The sequence below is a fragment of the Eubalaena glacialis genome, chromosome 5 (assembly GCF_028564815.1).
Source record: "Eubalaena glacialis isolate mEubGla1 chromosome 5, mEubGla1.1.hap2.+ XY, whole genome shotgun sequence".
Lineage (NCBI taxonomy): Eukaryota > Metazoa > Chordata > Mammalia > Artiodactyla > Balaenidae > Eubalaena > Eubalaena glacialis.
Genome location: NC_083720.1, coordinates 53335397 through 53349763, shown reverse-complemented (window position 1 = coordinate 53349763; position 14367 = coordinate 53335397).

The window sequence follows — 14367 nt, the reverse complement described above, 5'->3', positions numbered from 1 at the left end:
ATAGAAGATTGAAAAAGTGTCAAGAAGGATTCCATAAAGACTATGTGATTCTATAAGGAAAATAAGCTCTAATTCTAGGATTAAAAGAAAGAAAGAGAACATTGAAAGTAAGTCACAGAGTGGGCTTTAGGAGAACTTGAGAAACAAAAATAAATATTCACCCTTTGCTTTCCAATTGCGTTTGATTTTAAACAGGATCTTTGGCCCTGGGAATTTGATTTATTTTCTTTTTCTTTTCTTTCTTTTTTTTTTTTAGGTCCAAGTAAAGCAAAGCTTAACATGTGCAGCAGTTCAAGAAGGTGAAACAAGGGACTTCCCTGGTGGCGCAGTGGCTAAGACTCTGAGCTCCCAATGCAGTGGGCCCGGGTTTGATCAGTGGTCAGGGAACTAGATCCCACATACATGCCACAACTAAGAGTTCGCATGCCACAACTAAGGAGCCTGCGTACCACAACAAGCAGCTGGCGAGCTGCAACTAAGGATCCCTGGAGCCGCAGCTAAGGAGCCCACCTGCCACAACTAAGACCCAGCGCAACCAAATAAATAAATAAAATAAAATAAAAATTTTAAAAAATATGCAACGTAACAAAATATTTTTTTTTAAAAAGGTGAAACAAGAAAAAGAATGAGCCATTTACTCTAATGATGTGGAATGCAAATGGAATCAAATGTACCTTCCGTGAGAATGTGTACAAGGTGAATAATCTGTCAAAAGTTGTTGCTAATGTAATTGAAAGAAAATGTTTCCATGTGTGATTGATACATCTTGTTCTTTCTATGACATAAACAAGATAAAGCTAGTGAACACTATCTATGCAGTAAATGAAAACACTGTATGAGTTGTAAAATTCCAGTTATCTGTTTATAAAAGAATATATTTGAGTTTTGATTTTCTAAATGTTCCCCTTTGTCATGTATCATATATTGTGGTTTTTGGTTCTGTGTTGGGTCAATGTTGAACACTCATAATTAACAAAACAGCTGGGGTATAAAGGAAAAAGCATTGGACCAGCTCTCCCATTGAGTCCTACATCCACCACTAGCCAGCTGGCTAACTTTGGGCAAGCTAATATTTCCTCATGTGCAAATGGGGAATGTAAAACCTATGGCTTACGGTCATTTTGAAAATTATTTGAGATATTACATGAAATAACTGGGTACATAGTAAGTACTCAGTAAATGCTGCTGCTTTAGGAAATTCTACCACCCATGCCAATGCTCAGTTTTCTTTTCTATTAGATGGACTAAAGACTCCCTGCCTTAGAGATTTGTTACACAGATCAAATCAGATAATGATGTAGGTAATTAAATGGCAAGAATTATCTTTAAATAAGTTTATTGTATTTATTTTTGGTTGGCACATTTATTTGTAAAACTTTGAGTATGGTTTTATAGCAAATCAATAGAACAGACAAAGATCCCTAAATTTTCTCCTCTGGCCCATGTTACTATTAACCTGGGGTGCAAATGACCTTTATCAGTTTTTCAAAGAAAGCCTACCAGAAAGGTTTTACTCTTTGCATCTGCGTTGTTTTGTGTCAGAGATAGTGTAATGATAAGCATCAACTTGCAGATATGACCTTTGTGGCTAGCATCCTTGTCCAAAATAGACTAAGAACTAAGAAGATCAGCTTTGGAACCAGTCTATTCAACCACTGACAAATAGTGAACGATATCAAACAATTCCTATCTTGTGAAATACCAAACTCTGTCAAGGACAGCTGTCAAGGGCAGCTGTCAACGACAATGGAGAATCCCCTTGAACATCATAATCAAAGTTGTACATTGTCACTTTTAAAACAGCCATGATGTCAGGATGTCAATATTTTTTATTTTAATTAATTAAAAAAATTTTAATTGTCATTATGTCAACAAGAGGAGTTTAAAAATGAAATCTTGTGAAATTACAGCAGGAAAAAATATATAAGATAATTTCTAAGTAAGCTATCAATAAATATTGAGTACAGATTTAGTTTAATGCAATAGGAAAAACAGAAAAGTTTCATCTCAGTCCCATAATGATGTACTTAATTTGTAAAATGCATTAGAGAAACTCTCTATTTAAAGGAACCTTTAAAGACTTGGTGTTACATATTATAACTGGTACTGTTCTACATGTCCTTTTTTTCTCTTAAATGGTTATTTAACAAAATTCTATCATGATTAGCATTCTGTGGAAGGTAAAATAAATTGTATTAAGGTGTTACTAATATCCCACTAGTGGAAAAAACATTTCTCAAGATCTTAACTGCAAATCTCCTCCCACTTAAGTACTTTGGGAAGATTTGGAAATTTATGCATGCTTTTTTTTTTTTTCCTTCTCCCAGCTTTCAAAACACTTGGCTTAAATTCTACCCTCAGAATTACTTCTGACTTCAGTGAGAGTTATAAACTATTGTTTGGGAGAAACAACTGTCTCCTACTTTTCAAGTCTAAAGTTCTCCCGAAATGTTCTTATGAAATGTGAATCTGATTTTCATCATGCAGTTTTACCTACATAACATCATAGTTTCCTTCACCAGCAAACACTAAGTATTTTATTTTTAACCAGCAAAGCTATATCTGTATTTGCATGGTACTTTCCAAGTTTCCAAAATAGGCAACAAATCACAGAATCTAAGCCAAAGAAAAGGACTTAAGAACTGAAAGATAACTTCTGAAAAACATATTACATACAGAAGTACTCAGTTTTATGAAACAGAGGGTTTTTTTTAAAGTTGTATGCCAATTTAACATGCAACAGAACCCATTTCTATTTAAAGGGATACTGTGATATGCAATTTGTGAAATGACAATATATATGAGCGAGTCTACACCATCCCAAGCCTTCTCACAAATATCATCTCAGTCAGTCCTCAGGACAAAGCTGCAGGTAGGTAATTTTATTCCTGTTGTAGCTGAGGCTCAGAGAGCATGACTTGTACAAGTTATAGTTCTGGAAGTGGAATTTATGCTTGTGAGGTTTGTTTGGACTTTTTTGCTATAGAAATTTAAGTTATTTTATTATTACAACCTGATAGAGAATATCTTGTGTCATATACTCAAAGTATCAGATTATAATTTTAAAAATTATTTACAAAAATATAAATGCTGGGCTTCCCTGGTGGTTCAGTGATTAAGAATCCACCTGCCAATGCAGGGGACACGGGTTCGAGCCCTGTTCCAGGAAGATCCCACATGCCACAGAGCAACTAAGCCCGTGTGCCACAACTACTGAGCCTGCGCTCTACAGCCTGCGAGCCACAACTACTGAGCCTGCGAGCCACAACTACTGAAGCCCGTGCACCTAGAGCCCGTGCTCTACAACAAGAGAAGCCACCGCAATGAGAAGCCCGTGCACCACAATGAAGAGTAGAACCGGCTCGCCGCAACCAGAGAAAAGCCCACGCACAGCAACGAACACCCAATGCAGCCAAAAATAAAAAAATAAATAAAATAAAATAAATAAAAAATAAAAAAAATATAAATGCTTAAGAATGCAAAAGATTTATTTTTAAATAGCAGGTAATATTTTATATACATAAATCAATTGTATGAACTAGTAACAGTGGCTAAGGATGGGTAGCCAAAGCAGGGAGAAGACCTAATTCCCTTGTGGATTTTTTCCCGTGTTTATTATTTTAAAAAATAATTCACCAAAGACATTACAAGAAAAGAAACCTACAGACCAATAAATATAAACACAAAAATTCTCAACAAAATTCCAGCAAACACTGAACAAACTAGGAAGGGAACTTCCTCAACCTGATAAAAGCATCTATGAAAAATCCAGAATCAGTGTCATTTTTAAACATAAAAGACTGATGCTTTCCCACTAACATCAGGAAGAAGACAAAGATTTCCATTTGGACCATTTCTATTCAACATTGCACTGGAGGTGCTACCCAAGCAATTTGGCAAGAAAATTAAATAAAGGCATTCAGATTGGAAAAGAAGAACAAAAAGTGTCTCTATTTTCAGATGATAGGACTTTATATATACAAAATTCTAAGGACTCCACTAAAAATGTATTAGAACTAATACACAAGTTCAGCAAGTTTGCAGGATCCAAGGTCAATATTCAAAAATCAATTGTATTTCTATATATTTGCAAGGGACAATCCAAAAATAAAATTGAGACAACAATTCCATTAGCATCAAAAAGAATAAAATACTTCGGAATAAATTTAACAAAAGGAATGCAGTTCTTAATACTCTGAAAACTACAAAATGTTGTTGAAAGAAATTTTTAAAGATCTAAATAAATAAATGGAAAGACATTCATGTTCATGGATTGAAAAATACTAATAAGATGGCAACGCTCCTCAAATTGACCTACAGAATCAACACAATCACTATCAAAATTTCAACTGTCCACTTCGCATAAATGGACAAGTTGTTCCAAAAATTCATATGAAGATTTAAGGAACCCAGAATAGCCAAAACAATCTTGAAAAAAAAAAAAAAACAAAGCTGGAGCAGTTACACTTCCCCTTTTCAAAACTCACTATAAACCTTCAGTAATCAAGACTGTGTGGTGCATGCATGAGGTAGACATATAGTTCAATGGTGTAGAATTGAGAGTCCAGACATAACCGTCACATTTATGGTCAACTGATTTCCATCAAGAGTGCAAAACCAAATCAATGGGGAAAAAATAGTCTTCATAAATGGTGCTGGGACAACTGGATATCCACATGGAAAATAATGAACTTGGGCCCCAAACTTCACAACATATATTAAAATTACCTTAAAATGGATCACAGACCTAAATGTAAAAACTAAAACCATAAAACTCTTAGAGGAAAGCATAGATCTTCATGAACTTGGATTAGCAATGGTTTCTTAGATATGACACCAAAAGCCCAAGCAACAAAAGAAAAAATAAATAAATTGGACTTCATTAAAATTAAACTTTTGTGCTTCAAAGCACACTCTGAAGAAAGTGAAAAAGACAACCCACAGCATGGGAGAAAATATTTGCAAATCGTATATCTGATAAGGATCTAATATCTAAAATATATAAAGAATTCTTAAAACTGAATAGTAGGATAAACTATAATGGAAAAGAATATTAAAAAAAAGAATGTATATATGTATAAAACTGAGTCACTTTGCTGCACAGCAGAGATGGCACAACATTGTAAATCAACTATACTTCAATTTTAAAAAAACTAAATTAAAAAAAGGGAAATAATCCAATTTAAAAATGAGTAAAGGTGCTAAATAGACATTTCTCCAAATAAGACATGCAAATGGCCAATAAACACTTGGAAAAATATTCAACATCATTAAGCATCAGGAAAATGCAAATCAAAACCACAATGAGATACCATTTCATACCCACTATGATGGCAACAATCAAGAAGACAGATAACGACACGTTGTCAAGGATGTAGAAAAATTAAAACACTTGTACACTGTTGGTGGGGATGTAACATGATGAAGCCATTTTGAAAGACAGTCTGACAGTTCCTCAAAAGGTTAAAATAGAGTTACCATATGACCCAGCAATTCTCCTAGGTATATACCAAAGAGAACTGAAAACATATGTCCAAACAAAAACTTGTACATGAACAGTCATGGAAGCATTATTTGTAACAGCTAAAAAGTAGAAACAAGCCAAATGTCCATTAACTGATGAATGGATAAATAAAATGTAGTATATCTATAAAATGGAATATTATTAGGCCACAAAAAGAAATGAAGTACTGATATATATTATAACATGAATAAACCTTGAAAACATGCTATATGAAAGAAGCAAGTCACAAAAGGCTCTCTGTGTATATGAAATATCTAGAATAGACAAAATTATAAAGATAGAAAGTAAATTAATGGTTGCCTAGGGCTAGGGAGTATTGGGAGGGGCATGTTGTGAGTGACCGCTAAAGGGTATAGGACTTCTTCTGGAACGATGAAAATGTTCCAAACTTGATTGTGGTGATTGTTGCACAACTTCGTGAATATACTAAAAACCATTGAATGTACACTTTAAAGGGTGAATTATATGGTATGTGAAGTATATCCCAATAAAGCTGTTAACAAAAAAAGCAGAAAAAAATTAAAATTTAACTTTATTCATTTAGATGCTTTAAAAGTCAATATGATCTTAACCTTTACCTTAGCCATATGCTGGTATAAATGTTCATGTGTGGACAAATAAATAATAAGCTCCATAGAAAATTAGAGAATCGTCATCACTATGTCAGTTGATTTACCCTCTAGCATCATAGTAAGTTTGAGATTATATTTCTGGCAAGGATGAGATTTCTTAACATTTCAGAAGTGAACTGACCTTGTTTTAAGATAAAATTAATAGCTGCAATTGTTGAGTACCAACTTAATCCAAGGGACTTCATGTCCAGGATCTCATTTGATGCTCTTACACCCCTGAATAGGACTCCTTGCCCTTTTAATAGCTAAGGAAGCTATGGCCCAGAAAAATTAACTAAATTTCCTTAGCTCACAGTTACAGATATAGCAGAATATGAACATTTCCTGTCATTTGCCCTATGCTGGACCTACTGGGTCACTTTCTCCCTCCTTACCTTTGATGAATTAAGAACCCAAAGTCCTGGGACTTGTAGGGTAATACATGATAGGTATGCTAATGTTACCTTGAAGACCTAAGGATTGGGACACCACCTCTAGGCTACTCCTGAGAGCTGGTGATGGGGAGTTGGAGGGTGGGGGTGGGATGTAGAGGAGTTGGAAATGGAAATTCCTTATTTTCAAATGTGGAGGAAGTGATGAAGAAATTGAAAAGAAAACCGCAAAGTTTCCTTCCAGCTCTAAAGCTCAATCAATTTAAGATTCCACCTTTGTGGAGCTGAAGGTAATTGGAATTCAGATAACTATTTCTTCCTCTCCTGACTTAGTCTTATCCCAGGATCCATGATTGAGAAGGTGTTTCCTTTACGGCGCCAATGTTTACAATTTCATCAGGAAGTGTGTTTTCAGACTTTTTTCCCCCTTAGCTGCACTATTCTGGCAAAATGCATGCCATCAAAATCATCTTTGCAAACGTAATCTTTTTATACTTATTTTAAAAAATTATCCTTAAGTCTCATATTTAACTTCAGTCGATAACGATGTCCACTTCCATTCCTTAGCTAAAATTGCCTTTAAATATGTGACAAACAGCAAAAACTGCCTTATTAAATAAAATAATTTTATTATTTTATTATTTTTAGAATGGGTCTTATGTACACATGAAACAAAATTTTAAATTCACAGAAAGGAATGCACATGGGGTTGCCAGATCTAGCAAATAAAAATACAGGACACCCAATTACAGCTGAATATCAGATAAACAACAGCAACAAAATTTTAGTATAAGTTTGTCCCATGTAGTATTTGGGACATACTTATCTAAAAATTATTTGTTATTTATCTGAAATTCAAATTTAAGTGGGCGTCCTGTATCTTAGCTGGCAACACTAAATGCAGAGAAATGTAAGACTCCCTTTGGCTGGGGTCTCCCAGGGACCCAGTTGCCCTCTCCAAAGAAAATCCTATCACCAGTTTCTTGAGAATCCTTCCAGGGATATTCCATAATCAACTTTCTTTTACAGGAGTCACTTTATCAAGCCTCAGCATAAAATAGAATCTGAAAAAAAAGGATCTAAACAATATAACGATGTCCGTATTTTTGATTTGGACTCATAACAGTTACTAAAGGAACTTAATGGAGGCCATGCAATGCACAGAGGGATTTTAGTTCATTCCAACTGGGTATGTTCCTTAACTTCTAGGATCCTTTACAAAAGGAGGTAAATATTAATAATCACCTCATATGTTTGTAGTGAATAATATACATACAACATACATGCAAAATGCCTGTCATAACAAGGTAGGCGTCAGATCAGCAGAGTCCCCTCCCTGTTTGGGTGTTTTAGGATACTCATCTGTAACTTTCTTAAGAAGTTCAACTTGAAGGCCCCTGAATGGAAATACAGGCCAGATTAACTGAGGGTGTCTCAGTATAACCTTCTAAATTTGCAATCAAGTAACTAACTCAGTTGCCTCCTTATAGCCTCTACTCCATCAAATACCATTCAGGGCCCTGATGGCTCAATTTATCCTATCCTACTTTCACCTTATTGAATCTATCCCTCTGTCATCCATTGATTGAAAAAGAAATATTTACTGAACACCCACTCTGAGCTGGGCACTCTTGTAAGCACAGGGGAGACAGGTGTGAGCCAGTAAGACAAGATCACTGCCCTCAGGGGACTTGTGTTCAAAGATAGAGACATAGATAATAAAGGAGTAAACAAATAAGTAAGACCATTTTAAATAATGATGAAAGCTAGGCAAAAAATTAAACAGGAGTGAAAAATGCTAAGCGGAGAAGGAAGCTGATTTTATTTAGATCAACTGCCCTCTTAATGGTAAATTCCTTTCATTGTGCTTAAACTGCTCGGAAGTACTTTAATTGTGTAATTCTTTTAAAAAGATTTTCAAAAAATACAAGTGGAGAGCAACAACCTTTACAATTTTAAGTTCACTCTTTAGACTCTAGCAGGATGTAGATATCGAGGTCTTTCAAAAGTATAGACTTGGATATTTCCACCTTTCTTTGGTAAAGTTTACATAGGAAAAGGAAAGTGATTAGCATTCAAATTCTGAGTGCCAATTATAAATGGACGAAGCCTCTTACCAGCTAGTCACGTTTATAATCCACCTCCCCATACCCCTATCCCAACCTCCCACCCAGTGCTGGGAGTTAGATGTTTTTATGTTTATTTTATAGGTGCAGGAAGTGAAGCTCCCAAAGTTCAAGTGATTTGACCAAGGACACCCAGGTCAGAAGTGGACAGACCAGATTTGATGCCGTCTTTCTGCCTCCAAGTCAAGAACCCTTTTACTTATACCAGGTAACCTATAATTTGCCATTCCCTCCAAAACCTTGCTACTTCATTAAGAGGTTTTCATTTAAAAAAATTACTGTGAATGGAGTTGGGGTATGTTGAGATTTGGCATAAGTGTTTCAGCATTGTTAAAAAAAAAAATCACAATATATAACTTCCCATTTCATTTTTTCGTTAAGTCACATATTATCAGAGCTAATATTCAGAAATAATTATCCATTTGTAAGGGGAGTGATCACTACACTATTTTAAAAGCAGTCTTAACTATCTTTTCTGAGAAGCAGCTTGTTGTTTGCCAGGGTAATGCAAGTCCTGTTTGTATATTATAAAATTAGCAAGGTTTATATGAAGAAAACCTTCTTCCTTTGTTCCATCCAGTGAAATGATGCCTTTTCATGATGATTAAAAGCAAAACAGCCTAAAATGCTATATTAGTTCACCAAAATTTCTCAGAATGGTGTATTAAAACTGAAACTGAAACATTATGGAGGTGGTAAAATCTACTCACATTCAATTATCTATGAGCAAAAAAAAATTAGATACCATCAGTATCTGCAGATCTACACTATGTGTTAATAATGATGTTGAAAATAGCATGAAATTTAGGGTGAATCCTCTAGATAAGGATTCTTCTAAACAGTTATAGAAGAGCTGATAAATTAGTAGACCCTTACAGTTAACTGAGGTGCAACATTGGACACACTTAAGATGTTATATTAAACTTTGCTAAGAAGATAAGAATCATTTTGAAATGTGACTGGTTTCCAGCTTCTTAGTTGACTCTCCCTCCCCTGCCCTGTCCCTAAATAGTTTCTCTTTTGAGGTATAAAGTATTTATTTCATAGCCTCATTCCTATGTTGGAGTTCTTTTCTTTCATTTTTTTGGAGCTGGAGGGAAATGTGATGTTTCTAAAGGACAGGTTGCATATTTTGAGATAATAATACAGCTTTCTCTGTCTTACCTTTCCCCTTAGAAGTCTAGATTTTAAATGCCTCTAAAATGGTTAGTCTTAATTCTACTTAAATACACTTGACAGATTTACTTCTTAAAAGTGCTTTCTGTTTTTACTTTTTGCATTTCAATAACTTCACTGGTCTTCCTGCCTCTAAAATGTGGATTTTCCTGACTTGGTGACATCATTTTTGGTGTTGTCCAGTGTTCTCCCCGCAATGCCCTCCCACCCTGAATCAGTCTCCACTATTAATAATCACCTAACTAATAAGAACAGGCCTGTCAAGCATACTGCTTTGAACTTGAGTTTTATAGGAATTTATAAGCCAGACTGTTTCCTCAAATTATGGTTATATTGAACAAATATTAGTTATTAAGAAGATCCTTTTAATGCCTCTTCTTCCTCTTCATTCACTCTAAAGTGTTTGGTTTCTTTTGGAGGCACGCAACTAGTCTGGAATTTAGCTTTGTCCATATCGTGTAAATCCCCTGTAGGGTTTGTAAAACTGCAACCCATAATCCCCTCTTGAAAAAATACACTGATTATTTGTGCTTATCCTAGTTCTAAATATTACAATAGTTTCTGGATTTTTGCCACATTCCTCTCTAGATGGTCATTTGGGAGACTTTGTTTATAATATGTGTTTTGAATGAAATTTAAAAATTCCAAGACCACAGGATGTAAGACTCAATTGTGGGTTAAACTTAATTTTTGCATTTTTTCAAAGAGGCCTTACTTAGATTACAACAATAGCAAACATTGAATAGAAAATGAGAGAAGGTATGTTTTTTCCAAGGATTAGTGTTTGAAAGAATATAAGAAACCACGGTATTTCCAAGGATTAGGGAATGTTTTCAAAGTGGTCTATACCATTCAGTTGGTGGTTTAGGTAAATTAAAACATTAAGCTGTTTTATGTACATCAGGAGAAACATTTTCTTTAGTGATTGTGCTAATTGTGATTTTAAAATCAGAAACAAAACCTTGAATTTAAAATAGTACCCCTCCCCCCAAAAAGTAGTTTAATTCATCAGGATAAACAGTATAATAGCTTTTTTTTTTTTTTTTTCAATTTAAGGCAATGTTAAAAATATAAAAGCTCCTCTGGGACTTTTTCCTTCTAATAAATTCTGTTTCTTCCCCTCTTATTCTTTGTTTATTTTAGAAGCTGATGCTCATTAAAGAACTCATAGATTTTTTTGACAAAATGAATTGGTTTTTTTTAATGTAAATTAAGGCTTTTTGCATCTGATTACGACTTCAGGAAGTTTTTTAACTTTACAAATGATAGACTTAATAAACCGGTGTGTCTGACTTTAGTTGTTTTGTGCTCTGCTTCTTTTGCCTGTTGCCTCTTGAATATATCCTTTTACTCCTCTGCTTAGAAAACAGAAAACTGCCCACAATAAGGAACACTTGTAAGTTAAGGCCAGCATCCGCTTTAAACATTCTCAGTCACTATACACTGATGGATTTCTCCTCAAGATGTTTAAGCTTACATTCTCTCTATAAATCAATCTCTCTCTCTCCCTCTCTCTCTCTTACACACACACACACACACACACACACACACACACACACACACATATGCCAGTGATTTCTATGACATAACCTTTCTGGAATTCTATAAACACAGGATATGCAACATGGGTTAACCACTTGTCTAGAAAAGAAAATAAGCAGACAGTTGCCCACAGAACACATCTTACATTTGGGCTCCGACCTATGCCAAGAAAGTGATCCAACGAAGTGATCACTTTGAGTCCCTGCCTGAATAACAGCAGGACCTTGAAAGCTCTGTTGCTATTTTAGATGGATGTTGCTTGTTAACAGAATGCAGAAGATGAATTATGGCCTCTGTATTAAGCTCTTTCATTGTTGACCTTGATCTTCAGAGAGGGTGAGGTAGGTAGCCAACTGCAAGTATAAAGCTTATATTAGGTACAAAGGAAAATATTCTACTTAAGAGAAAATAGGATAGAAACATTAAGTCACAGGCTAAAGTAAAATCATTTGTCGTTCATCAAGGTAAAGAATAAGATATTAACCGTTCAGGGATTCTCTGGTGGCGCAGTGGTTAAGAATCCGCCTGCCAATGCAGGGGACACGAGTTCGAGCCCTGGTCCGGGAAGATCCCACATGCCGCAGAGCAACGAAGCCCGCAAGCCACAACTATTGAGCCTGTGTGCTACAACTACTGAAGCCCGCGCGCCTAGAGCCTGTGCTCCGCAACAAGAGAAGCCACCACAATGAGAAGCCCGCACACCACAACGAAGAGTAGCCCCCGCTCGCCGCAACTAGAGAAAGCCCGAGTGCAGCAACAAAGACCCAACGCAGCGAAAAATAGATAAATAAACTTATTAAAAAAAGAAAAAAATTAACCGTTCATATTTAGCAGCTTCCTTAGAACATTTATGAAATAGAGTGAAGAACAAATGAGTAAATAAATGCCCTAAGTATTGCCCTTCTTCCCTAAGCTGATAGACTGATATTGAGCCTGATGAATATTGCCCTAACACAGGGACACCGTCCACCACTTTAAACTTAGCAGCTACATTCAACAGCAGAATTTTAGGTCCAGTTCTACTCCCAGCTACGTAGGCATTGTTAGAAGTGGGGTAAGTAGGGATGTGACTAATAGTCTTGTGTCCCTGTAATCATAGTGGGAGATCACTGTGCTAAATGTTTGCAACTTTTCTATTCTACAGAAGCAATGACATCAGGAAGTGATACTACTAGTGGTGATGACAGAAACTGCCATTTCAGGGAGTCAAATTAGTTCCTCTAAATTCCACTTAAGACAAGATTCAAAGAAAGGCTCTTCAGTGGAGGCAGAGGGAACACTTTCACTCCACTGCACCCTGATGGACTCGTTTGGGCTCATTAATTCAGGAGCTATCATAGCAGTTCTAAATGGGAAGAATCTGTTTTTGCAATTACTGATATCAAATAAGCATCACAGTGAGGCAGGAGACAGATGAACTCCAGGCTAGACATTTACAACTAGCCTCCTGTTTATATTTCTTGAGGCAAGAAATGGATGGGCTCCAGGTTGGACATTTACAGCCAGCCTCCTGTTTACACTTCCAGATAGAAATAACAACAGGAACAGGGTAAAAAGCCGGACTTTGCCTCCGGTGGACACTTTAAGGTAACAGTAATGTCAGGGGCAGAGAGTAGCTGAGTCCTGTCCAGATAAAAGATAAAGAGACCACATATTTCTCATTCTTGAGGTCAAGGAGACCTCCCCGACTACACATGCTCAGAAGGGCTCTTTAGGGGTCAAAAGGGAGAGGGTGCCACCCCATAATGGGTGTTGTCAACCTTCCCATTGGCCTCTGCGCTGGAATTCATCTTGGCTAAAAGATGCGCACGCATGTCGGGTAGGGACCTAGGACAGGTTAGGTGTGGAAAAAGAAGTGAGATAATTGGCCAAAGGTAAACAAAGATCCGGAACTTTAACCGCCTCTTTACCACACTCCTCCTCGTTAGGGAGGATGCCCACACCCTTTCTCTCCAGGTGTGTATCTCTGCCTTGCTTCTGTCTTAACTAAACAAACTGTTTCTCTGTGTGCTTTCCCACATGTTGTGCTGTGTCTCTAATAATAAACTTTGTACCTATTTTTACAGTTTTTGCCTCCTTGAAATATTCTTGCTTTCAAACAGGGCAAGAGCCAGGGGAACTTTGTTTCTAGTCTCTAGCCCTTGCTGGTCTAGCGGCTAGGATTTCTGGTTCTCATCCAGGCTACCCAGGTCCAGTTCCTCGACAGGGAACCGAGATCTCCCTTCAAGTCATCACCTACTGCTGTCTCCACAAGATCATCAGGAGTGAAGTGATTTACTATGGTTATACAATTACACAATTCCTCTAATTTTATCCTTGGGGTAACTCGACAGCATCACAATCTGAATGTGAACCCAGCAGAAGGGCTCAGATTGTGGAGGCAGGGAATTCCTTAGGAGGCTCCTTTCCCTTCAGAGATCCTTGAATTAATAATTACTGGGTGAGCAGGGACCAAGGTGGTGAAGATTCACCACCATTGCCATTCCTTTGAGCTCCAGATCAGCCCTGTGATTGATTCTTTGGTGCAGCATGGCCAACAAGGATGGAAGGGACCTCCAGCAAACTTGCCTTTTTCACAGGACTGATTCTGAGAATTGGGTGTAGTAGGGTAAAGTGGGCCTTTGGAATCACTATCCTTCTTTTACCTCTCCTACTGCTATCAGCATTTTCCTCTCACTCCCATCTCCTCAGTGTTCTAGTCCTGCATTCCATCTTGTCATTTTCCTAATATTTAAAAATATTTTAAATATTTAAATATTTTCAATTATTTACAGCGCTTCATCCCCAAGCCCAAAGTTACTTGGTCCAAACAGGGCAACACTCAACTAGGTACTCAATGATTCATCCTTGATTCCCTTCTTTTCATCATCAACCCTATCCAATCCATTGGCAAGTCCTGGTGGTTCTATCCTCAAACTATGCTCCACGTCTAATAATTTTTACTGTCTCCCCATTACATCCTAGTCCAGGGTACCATCACCTCTCTCTAGGTACCT